The sequence below is a fragment of the Platalea leucorodia genome (genome assembly GCF_965183815.1).
Source record: "Platalea leucorodia genome assembly, chromosome: 3".
Lineage (NCBI taxonomy): Eukaryota > Metazoa > Chordata > Aves > Pelecaniformes > Threskiornithidae > Platalea > Platalea leucorodia.
In genome coordinates, this window is record NC_138825.1 from 45,945,725 (window position 1) to 45,956,490 (window position 10,766).

Sequence of the window (10,766 nt, forward strand, 5' to 3'; positions counted from 1 at the left end):
GTATGTTTTTTCAGAGGTTTACAGTACAGCTGTTTTGTTCACTGCACATTTTCAACCTCTAAGCTGTTTCTCTTTTTCCCTTTAAAAACAAATTAAAATCAATTTGACTGCTTTGGGAGCTCTCCTTTAGAGAAAGCAAAACAAAAAGAGCCAAGGATGTTGTTATGCAGAGCTGCAGAGCTGGACCAGATCCTCCTCACTGGTTGTGCAGGAGGCTGAGCGATACGCAAGTGCCTGTGCCTGGTAGGAAGGGGGCAGAAATATTCCATCCCACTTAGTGAACAGGAGGTATGAAGCTGCTTGTGGAGGTCGCAAGAAGAACCAATTAGCCCTGTATTTTTCATGCCCCTTCTTGTTTTCCAAGGAGACATGGTGGCAATCCCATGGTTCAGTAAGGTGGAACGTGAGAGAAATGTCTCTCTAATGAACATTTATCCCCAGCTTGCCTGGCAGTGGGATTTCCACTCTAAAGGTGAGGTCCTTTTCTTGGCTAACAGCTTTGCTCCAGGGATCTCAACAGTGATGTCCCTCCTGCGTGCTTCATCCCTTCAAGCTTCTGTCCTTACTCTTACTCTGCCAGGTGGCAAGTATGGGGTACTTCCCATTGGTGTCCTGATAATGTCTGTAACTTGCTGACTCTTATTTACCATGGTGGTGGCTGTGATGTGAAACTTAAATGTATGGACAGGGCAAAATCATGGCCTGTTACATTGCTTTATTGATTAGAAGGAAAGAATAAGTGAGAATAACCTTTTGTAGCAAGGTGGGGGTCAGTCTCTTCTCCCAAGTAACAAGCGATAGGACGAGAGGAAACAGCCTCAAGCTGCGCCAGGGGAAGTTTTGGTTGGACATTAGGAAAAACTTGTTCACCGCAAGGGTAGACAGGCACTGGCACAGGCTGCCCAGGGAAGTGGTTGAGTCTCCATCCCTGGAGGTATTTAAAAGACGGGTAGACGTGGTGCTTAGGGACATGGTTTAATGGTGGACTTGGCAGTGCTAGGTTAACGGTTGGACTTGATGATCTTAAGGGTCTTTTCCAACCTTAATGATTCTATGATTCTATGAATAAGCTGTGTTTTAGGATGATAAACATGGGAATCTGGAGGTCTAGCTTCAACTCTCTCTTTTGCCATAGGTTTCCTCGTGAAGATCTAATTTCTCTGTGCCTGAGTTCCTCTCATAAGACATAACCAGTGTTTCACAGAGATGCTCAGTAGATAAGTATTCCTGGAAGGGAACAAATCTCTGGGATGCCCAGAGCACACAGCATCCCTGCCAGCCCCACAGGCCCCTGCCCTGGGGAGTGATGGCGAGTGGCTATCATCGGGATTGCTTTGCTTGCCCCTGAAATGCAGCACCACAGCCCGGTGGCAAGGCCACCAGCCCTTCACAAGCAGTGAAGAGCAGCTGGAAGCGAGCAATTCCTTATTGCAAGACCCGACCAGCTCCTTCCCACGTTTCAGAAGTGGGCACTGCAGCACAAGGGGAGACGCTTTGAGAGACCGGTGCATCTGCGTAGCTCATCGTGTTGCCATGCAGGGCTCTTAGGCACTGAAAATGTGGCAGCCTGCCTGAGCTAATTATCTCCCCAGCTCTTGAGAGGGCTAGTCCAGGCACGGCACTGTGCTGACACAGCTGTCCTGCTGCCGGTTCCTTGGCTGGCCCGTCTGGGGGATCCCAGGGCTGCACTCCGTTGCAGAACGTAGCTGTGCCTGTAAGAACTTTTCACAGGTAGTCACAATGCTTGAAAAGTATTTAATTCAATGCTATGCAAATAGCCCTGTGGGCTACAGCTAGGGAGGAAAATAGGCTTGTTTCTCTTGTGCTACACCGTGTAGTCTGCGTGGGCAGAAAGACAGAGCGCTGTCTGTTGTAAGGCCCTGCCATAAGGTCAGATGAGAGCTGTGCCAGTGCAGAGGCCTGGCCGGCCAAACTCCCTGCTTGTCTAACTCCACTGGCCTTCCCTGAGCTAATTCAGGGGTGACTTTGGCCCAGTAAGTTCAGCTAAAGCAGCTGTGATTGCCCTAACACAAAGTTTCCTGGGTTTGCTGGTAGGTATTTTAAGCTTATTGCTATTTTGGTGCAGTTTCGTGCATTTCCTATTTGAACAGTTCCTGTCGGAAGTATGTATTGTTTGGGAAGACGTGGCATTAATTACTGTGCGAATTATTTGTTGTGCGGGTACCGTGGAAGAAATAGATGGGAACCATTCCAAATGGTCTTTAATGAGTTCAGTCATCCAAGATCCTGATTTCCATCTCATAAATAATAAACTGTCCTCAATATGCTAATTCAAATTTGCCTTTAAATTGCCTGTTTTAATTTTGCAGAGGAAATAATCAAGAAGAAAAAGTTCTGAAAAATGCAAGTCTGCCCTGTTTCTGTGGCAGGGCACTCAGAGGTTGCAGTGTCTGGTCCTCTTCCCCACGCTAAGTCCTGGCAGTGAGCATGTGACTAGGCTGGTCATGGTTTCATGTCACGAAGAGTGAAATTTGAAATGTAATGAATGAAACTGTATATGAAATCTTTGCTCCATAAAGGAAGGGTCCTTAATATAACCTTACACAGTGAGCTCGGTGCCATCTCCTTTTGATGGGATCTCCAGTCTCAATTTCCTCTGCTGATCGTTTGCCGTTTGGGCCAATGGAAGCCAGAAGTGCTGCTCTGACAATAGACCTAGCCTCTGGCAAGGTAATAGCGTGTGCTCAGCAGTGACCCATCTGCTTCATCAAGTGCAACATCAACAGTCTTTTAGTCGAGTCTCCTCTAGTCTTGCAGTAGCGGGTGATGATTTTTCAAAAAGCCTTCTCATATTTGCGGGCGCTTGTACGAGGCATGAATGTACTGGTAACTGGACTAATGATTTACCACTCTGCTAACTATAAATAGAAATATTTCTGCTCCAGGCAGGCAAATCATTACGCTCAGAGAGTTTGGTACCGATGTAAGAGTTAGCCATGAGATTATTCTGTTCCGAAAACATCCTTTTCATTCTTTTTTTTCCCCCTACTCTCAGCATTTTATCTTCAGCAAACCCATATCATGATTTTACATGAACCTGTGGTCTCTGGGCTGTCTGTAAGTCCAGACTAAACAATAGTGCATAGCATAGCAAAAATACTGCAAGACAAGTAAAAGAAGTGTATTTTGGACATGTATTAGCTGGTCACACATCATTCAGATTTGTTAAGGTTTGATACCAGATAACTAGACAGGAATGGAAGGTTTGGATGGTTCTGCAGGCACATCTTACTGGAAACACAGTCACAGAAATTTCATTTCAAGAGACAAACCAGTGAAAAAACCCAAACAGGTTACTCTATTTCCTGCCCTGGAAGGAATGGCAGCTTTTTGAAAACATTAATATCCTCAGTCAGGCATTGCAAATATTAGTTCTCAGTTCCTTCAAGGGATAAAAAGAGATAAAAATAGAAGCCACTCTGAAACCTCCCAGAGGCTGACAAATGCATTCACTCATTTCTTTATAATGACATCTTTCATGAAGGCCTTAACAGTGGAAATTCTCAGAGGAGGATTCCTTCCCCCCAATACTTTCTCACTTCTGTTGAAAGCTATCTGTATCATTGCGAGCAGGCAGGGGGTAAAATACTTTCTGAAAACTCAGCTGTGCTTTTGTAGGCTGATCTTAAACAGGAAAAAGGCTCTTTCTCCTGAGTGCACCGAGAACGTGGTGCTGTGACCTGGAACGGCGTGGGAGTATCTGGCTGTGGTGGGGCAGCCCACGTGAGAGGGGATGGCTGTGTGCGCTTCTCAGCAAGGGGTGAGCAAGGTGCAACCTCCGCGCCTCAAACCTGTGTGTGTGAGAAACACACGCTGGACAAAACAGATGTCAAATTTGCGGCAGCTTTCATTTCACTCTCCACTCCTCTCATTCGTATGTCTTCCCAGTTTGTTCATCTCTCTTGGCCTGCATTCATCCAGCTTAGCAGAGGCAACCTAGTCACAATTGCCCTCTGCTGCAGGGAGAGAGAGGACTCTTCCAGAGCTGCCAGATCTTCAGATTAACTGGCTCCCTCTCTGAGGAGCCTCTTTTTGTGTGTTGATTGTACAGGAACCAAGGCTTGTTTAGCCGGCTTGGTCTACAATTGAGTGGGGTGATCTTGATCTCTACACTTCAATCTTTGGCAAGGTTGGCAGGCAAACAGAGCAGTCAGTTGCTTTATTTTTCTTACACTAATTTTAAGAGTCTTTTTCACAACCAGAGTGTAAAGCAAAGCCCAGCACATTGCTTACATCGACACTGGGAGTTAAAGCCAGAGCCTGAAATGGTATCGTTATTGCAGGTGGAACTCGTCTGACCAAATGCAGGCTGAACATGGAGATGAATAGAGATGAACCCCCAAAGCCTCTCTTTCATTGCTTACACTATAAATGAACCTAGAGCCAATGGCTCAGGGGTAGTCAGGTACATCTAGAGATATGTAGGTATATTGCATCCGCAATACCTGCAGAGCTCCCCCCATGGCAGTCATTCCAGAGCAAGGGATTGGCCACACAGGTGAACTAAAGATACAGGACTGAAGGGCACCACCTGAGTCATTGAGCCAGTGCCTCTCAAACTGCAGAAAGGCATGCTGCAGATGCGCAGTCCTGTGCACTGTAGCTCATCTCCCCCTGGGATGCTGTACATTTCCAAGCTTCTCACAACAGGCTCCAAGTCTGTGCTAGAAGACCAAATGCCACAACAATTGTGCCACAGGAGGAGAACAGGAGAGATCAAGGGCATTTCTAAGTCCTCCTGGCTAGCAGGAGATTTGCTGGGTGACATTTGCAGATGCTTCTGGACCACGCACTATGCTGCAGAGGAAGACAAACACAAACCAGCAGCATCTGATGAGCTAATCTGGAAGAGGATTGCTTCCCTGTTCCAAATCTGGTGAGTAGCTCAACCCTGAGCATGTGAACAAGCGCAGACAGCTGATGGATGCCGATAGCTCAAGGAGCACTGATGAACCTTGCATCCCTCAGTGACCATGTTTATACCCTTAACTGACCCAACATGAAGTAAAATACTCTATCTTAAATCCCCGTGAAAAAAGATTAAGGGGGTCAGGAAAAAGTATATCATTCAAGAAAAATGTCAGCCCTGGAAGTATAACCTTAATTATTAAACCATACTGGTCCAATTTTACTCCTATAATTTCCCATGTACACAACAAGAGGATCTCCAGTGGGGAGTTATTTTTTTCTTTTATAAACAAAGGCTTTGCTTTGTAATGTACTGCTGTTTGGCACAGCCTCTGATTGTGTAAAAGGCAGATCTTTAAACAATGTGCTGTGATCTTATCTGATCTGCAGGCTGGAGGATATATCATCAATATAATTTGTGGCAGGATATTTGCATAGATGTGGTGAAGTAAGTTGGAAACTCCTCTGAAATTACACAGGCAAAAAGGAGACAGTATTAGCTTAAGTAAGTGAAGCTATCAGCTTAACAGCTCCATGAATATGTGTTCTTTCTGGAATAGGAAATCACAGTTTGCAGGTACTTAAAGCCAGCTAAGAGCAAACATGCTGATTGTGATTTTCTGTCACTAACACATTGGATCACACAGGGAACCAGTAACTACGTACAGACAGTTTCAGCTGTCGTTCATGGGTTCGCGTGTGGCTCCGTAACTCCATCGCTGGTATCCAAAGGCTGTTCTTGGCCCCAGAGAAAGAAGGGCTTGGCCCCAGAGAAGGGGGGCTGCAGTTCTGAAGTCGTTAGTAGGCGAGAGGTGGCATTATGCAAACAATCACTGCTGTCACAAACAAAATTAGTTGGTTCCTCTCCTGGTATTCTTGAGCTACTAAAGGAATGGACATTGCCAGCGCTGTTCAGGAGACCAAGCTAAATTAGCATAATAGACCCTTCGGGCCAAAAAAATCTGTGCCTCACTGAGAGGTACTCCCTTTGTGTCAGGGTTGAGATACATATTAGTATAGTTTAGGGACCAAGAGCAGCTCATGGTGTCAGTGAGTCTATTCATACTGTGGAAAAAAAATGTACTTTAGGTTCCACAGCAGTAATTCTGGCCACTTTCACATATTCTCTGCTTTCTTGAAGAAAATAAACTGTGATGTACATAATAAAGGGCTTCTCTTCTTGAACAGTACTTGCAGTTGTAACCTAGCAAGAATATTGGGGAGGCTGGAAACATCAACTTTGCCCAGACAACCAAAAACTTTCCTTTATATTGTGCCAGTGGTTGCACCGTCTGGAGCCCTGATGCCGTAACGGGATTTGCAAGGGCTAGAGATAATGTAAAGCTCCAGATCTGAAATTGAAGCTTCCCCAATGTGAGAAGTGTTGGTGTTGGTTACGCTCCATGTGTAGCTGCTTTTTAAGTTGCAAAAGATTTCCATTTCTAGTATAACACCCTGTAAAAAAAGAGCATGCACTGACTTCTCTTGTTAAAATTCCTTTCAGTTTCTTAGGGTTTTCTTCCCTTTATTAGTTAGGAATGGTGGAAGTCGGTGGAGCTTTGTAAAGGACCCTTTCAGCAAGGTTGGAACATATTAATCATGTTGCAAATCCTGCCCGCTGACTGATGGGGTGCCTCTCTGTGCTGGTGTACAGGCCTGTCAGAACCCTGGGGGAGCTGTAAGCACACGTGGGCACCCGATGCATGGGTTATCTTGCAAGGATGGAGAACAGCTGAGAGATGAAAGAGGGGAAAGCAACAAAGTTCTGCCAGATGCAAAAAGTAAATGAGCAGAAGGAAACCCAAAACTATGCATTTTCGCTGTCACTTTCTTTGGTACCTCTTTGGACAAGTGTGCTATCCAAGTTAACCACATTGTCCTTTTTTCTTGTCCTTGACTGTATTTGTATCTTTGCATTTATTGTTCTGTTTTGTCATGTTATCAGCTTCCAAGAGCAGTACACCAAATCAGACGTTTGTGCTCAAAGCTGTAAGTCTCCAAGTAGGATGAGTGAGTTTGGTTTCTTCCCTAAAAGTTCAAAATGTCCTTCCTTGCTCCTGGGGTCCTCCATGGGCTGCTATTCTGGTTAAATTCAAGAGCTTGGTTCCGGAGTCTTTGCTCCATGAGGGAGATCAGGCTTCTTCCTTTGAGAGCTCGCTCTTGACCTGAATGACAAAGAAACTGAAAAAAGGGCAGGGTGAGGCTGGGGAAGGTTTGCTCACTGATGTAGCTCATTAGAGGACTTTGCTGCCTTGCTGCTAAGCCTTTTGGTTCTGCCAAGTTTCTTGATGAGAGCTGCAAGAGTAACAATAGAAAAGTAGGTCAGGAGTAGATCTTGTAAATCTACTCAAAGGGCCAAGAGCACAGTTTGTGTAGAAGAAGAAGAAAAGAAAGAAAGGAAAAAAAACAAATAGGAAGATTTTGGGATGAAGAGAAGGAGAGGAAGGCCAGAAGTGTAGGTAGGGCTTCATGGGTGAACCATGATGTGTAATTACACACCGGCTTACAGATTGCTTTCTGTCTGAAAAATTCTTCAGTGTCTTCAGCAGGGCTTTCATTAGCGCTTCTGAATCTCTTTTTCTGCGATTGCTGTTAGCAGTAAGGCCAGCCTGCCTGCCTGCAGGGATTTTGACACTGGGTGAGCAATGTGCTGGCCTGCTGTATACACATTTCAAGTGTGTAGCTGCACCCCTACTGAGACCCAGGGAAAAGCAACAGCAGAAAAACAAGAGCTTTTGCAGGATGGACGGTTTCCTTTGAAATCTGGTAGGCATGTGATTTCTTTAAAGGGAAGAAAATCAATAGAAGGATTTTTTAGGTTGGAAAAAACACCATCCCCAGTGTTGTCTTTGGGAGTGAACTTTCAAAACACATCTCGGTTTGGACAATACACACTGCTTATCCAGCACGCACACAGCATACACCTCGACTTTTTATTCAACTGAACTTTTTGCCATGCTGGCAAAATTTCTTACAAATAGCTGGTGTCATGATTTTTTTTCTATTTAGGCCTAAAATCCTAGGAGGTTTCTGTAACACACAGTTTAACCCCTGACACACTGAACTGTAATCTGATTTTAAGCAAAATCTGACTGTGGCTCTTCCAGCACATCCATAATTCCAGCTAGCTTCCAGCAAATATTATATACATCTACATTATATATGTATTTCTTCTGCTTTGTATTAGAACACTTTTTGTCTGTTATGGTTTTTGCCGTTCATTTCTTTTTGAGTGCTTTTAACTTGTTTTCACTCTTGTTTTCCTAGCAGTTAGAATATAAGTTTAAAAAAGTATGTTAATGTGAGACACCATTTCAGCTGAAGTAAAAGCCCTTTTGCATATACATTTACTCAGAGAAAGTGGGACTGAGAGAGGAACAGGATTTGTTCTTACCAGTCTCATCCTTTCCTGTGGAAATTTCCCCTTAAAAATTATTTTGCACTTGGGACAGCTTCCTGTGGATCGTGCACTTTCTGCATGTGGCAGTACAAGCCAGCACATTTCTGCATAAGGCGGTACAAGCCAGCACATTTCCCCACCCTCAGTCAAACTGGGTGCAGCTCTGCCTGCTGGTTTTCCCCTATCAATAATTAATGCATCAGTTGATAGGCAACGAACATTTTATAAAGGCCATTTAAACAAAACAGAACAATGTCTTCCTTGTATCTATCAATGAGAGGCTTTTTCATCTCTCTTCTGCAAGTTCTCTCATTTTCCTTCTGAAAGTTGGAAACCTCTGCCAAGAAAACACAAACAGAGGACTCTTCATTATCATCATAACACAGAGTTTTGAAGGAATGCTGTCAACTTAGACAACTACATTTCTGCCTGAAATGTTTTACCTCCTAGTGTCACAAGGACAGCATGAAGCTTACTGAGAGTTTAGGGAGAAATATTTCTCCTTGGTTTTCACTTTTACATCCTCCTCCTGACAGTGTTTTTCTCACTACCTAGCCTCAAGGTTTCCCTACAGCCCATCACTGAGCTCCCGGTCCTGTACGATGAGGGCACAGGCCAGATTTAAACATACAGGTGCAGGACTCCAGTACATGTGCAGGAGTCACAGGTGTACAGCAGTAAAGCTGTTTTGAAATTAGGATTGGGTTTTTGTTTTGATTTTTAGTTTATCTGAAAATCTTGGTGGTTACTCTTCAGACAACCCTATATTTATCTGGAAAATAGGTGTGATGTGGACGGGGTTCGTTCTCACCCACAAATTCCCTCCTCCGTCAGCTGCACGCTGGAGCGTGAGCTGGAGGCCTCTGTAAAGGCACAGATATGCCAGGGAAGGAGGAGGGAGGTTGTACACTGAGGAGTTAGTAGCCTGCAGGGAGTGGTAGTGATGGATAGGAGCTATTTATATTTTGGGCAAAAGGCCACCACGGAGTGGCCTGGGACCACTGGCTGTACTTGTTTATGCGCTGGAGGAGTCCCCAGGGAGCAGCACACCATGAGTGGCCTCACACAGCTGGCAGAACCGACCAGCCTTGTGAAAATCTTCCTGCCTGTTCTCACCACTATGAGTGCCGAAATGCGCATTTACTATCCTGACAAAATGTTCTCTGCTCAGGTGGAAGTTTGAAACACTAAATTTTTTTTGCTTGGTCTTCGTCTGGACTTGAAGCATGGCCGCGTAGCATGGCCGCAAAGGTGCTGCGTGCTGTTTCCAGACCGCTGGAGGTATCTGACCCACCTGCCAGGTGCCTTTTGTTTCTGCTTGCATGCCCGTGGTGTTGAGCTGTTTACGTGGTGTTGTTTGGTGGCTCTCAGCATTCCCCTGGGCAGCGCTGCTGCCTGCGCTGAGTCACGGCTTGGTAGCGGCTGTCACTGACGGAGGATCTGGCCCATCACACGCTGCAGTGTCCTGGCAGAAAAAAGTCCAATAAATGAAATGCAGTATATAATCTGCAGTTTGCAATGAAGGACTTCATTAATTTATCTCTTGGCATTTCATGCTTGATTTTTGCATGCTTTTCAAATCAAAGGATAGAATCATAGAATCGTTAAGGTTAGAAAAGACCCTTAAGATCATCGAGTCCAGCCGTTAACCTAGCACTGCCAAGTCCACCACTAAGCCATGTCCCCAAGCACCACGTCTACCCGTCTTTTAAATACCTCCAGGGATGGGGACTCAACCACTTCCCTGGGCAGCCTGTGCCAGTGCCTGACTGCCCTTGCGGTGAAGAAGTTTTTTCCTAATATCCAACCTAAACTTCCCCTGGCGCAGCTTGAGGCCGTTTCCTCTTGTCCTGTTGCTTGTGACCTGGGAGAAGAGACAAATGTAACGCTTTCTGAGATACATCAGACTCTCTTCCATTTTTGTTATGTGTCATGTCTTCTCCTCACACCGTCTTTCAATGGCTAGCATTTCCCAAGTGTTTTCTAAGGGAAAATAATATAATCTTTGGATTATAATAAGTATATAATAGTTGATGCAGTTTTACATAATTTGCTAATTGTACTGTACATTAACTTAATGTTCCTTATGAGTTACAAATTGTCTTTAATAATGAATTATGTGCCTTACTGAATAGGTTTTCTTTCTCAGGGAGATCAATACTGGCTTTTAGTTAAAGAAAACCCTGAGTGTCCCTTATCTTTCTCCCTCCTTTTTATAATTATTATTATGCTTATTTTCTAGGTCATTTTCAACCAAAATTATGTGGCAGGCCAATGAGGAGTTAAGATTTAGATAAAGCAGAACTGATAAACCAGTTACTATTTTGGGGATAGGCACAGAAATATTTGGAATGCTATGAAGCAGTTGTTATGGTCTTTTAACCCATCTAAGCTGGGAGTTACTTGGGTAAGGGGAGAAAATGAGTCTATTTTTTTC